Raw genomic sequence first — 757 nt, 5'->3', positions numbered from 1 at the left:
AGTCGTCGTAGCAGCGAAGAAAAAAGCCTGTTTGAGCCCAGGAGAACCTGGGCACTCATGCGGGAATGCCTGGTCCTCCTTTCCACCCCGGGACAGGGTCCCCAGCAAAACCAGTCCGGCTGTGCCAATGTCAAACTGGTGCGAATGGGTTCTGGCCAGGGGCCCAGGAGGATTTCTGCCCCGGTGAGGGGCGGCTAGGAGGGCTCCTGGCTCTCCAGTCTCTGCGTCTGCTGTTGAGCGTGTTCCTGCCTGCTGTGGGAGAGCACGGCGTGCCCGTCCCCTGCACCGAGACCTCCAGGTTCGTGACTTTAGGGAGGTGGCTTTTCTGGCCCAAGGCTGGGACCAGGCACAGTCCCGGGAAAGGCAGCGTGTGGCTGACGGGTACAAAGGCAGGGAGGGTTCCCTGGGTGGGGACCCTGGAGCTCAGTGGATTTTTCTCGAGCACCCCTGGGAGCAGGCGATTCGGCAAACTGAGGTGCACAGCTCAAGCTGCTGCAGCTCCTCTCGGCTCCTCCACAGCACCGCGACCTTTCGATGGAAACACCCACCAGGGTGAGGGTCTGGCCCTGGAGGAGATGGCCTCTGAGGAGGAGGGATGACCACTGCGGTCTTCCCAGCAAGCAGGCTTTATCTCCCTCGCTGTCTCCTTTGCAGGGACGCGGTGGAGGAGCTGGCAAGCAGAAGCAGCAGAGCCAAGCCTGACCCCGTCCCATGTCACGGCGATGCGGGTAGCGCGGAGAGGACAGGGAAGCAAACT

This window comes from Aptenodytes forsteri, unplaced genomic scaffold, assembly GCF_000699145.1.
Source record: "Aptenodytes forsteri isolate BGI_AS27 unplaced genomic scaffold, ASM69914v1 Scaffold459, whole genome shotgun sequence".
Classification (NCBI taxonomy): Eukaryota; Metazoa; Chordata; class Aves; order Sphenisciformes; family Spheniscidae; genus Aptenodytes; species Aptenodytes forsteri.
The sequence above is the reverse complement of the archived record's forward strand: the minus strand, read 5'-3'. Positions refer to the sequence as shown.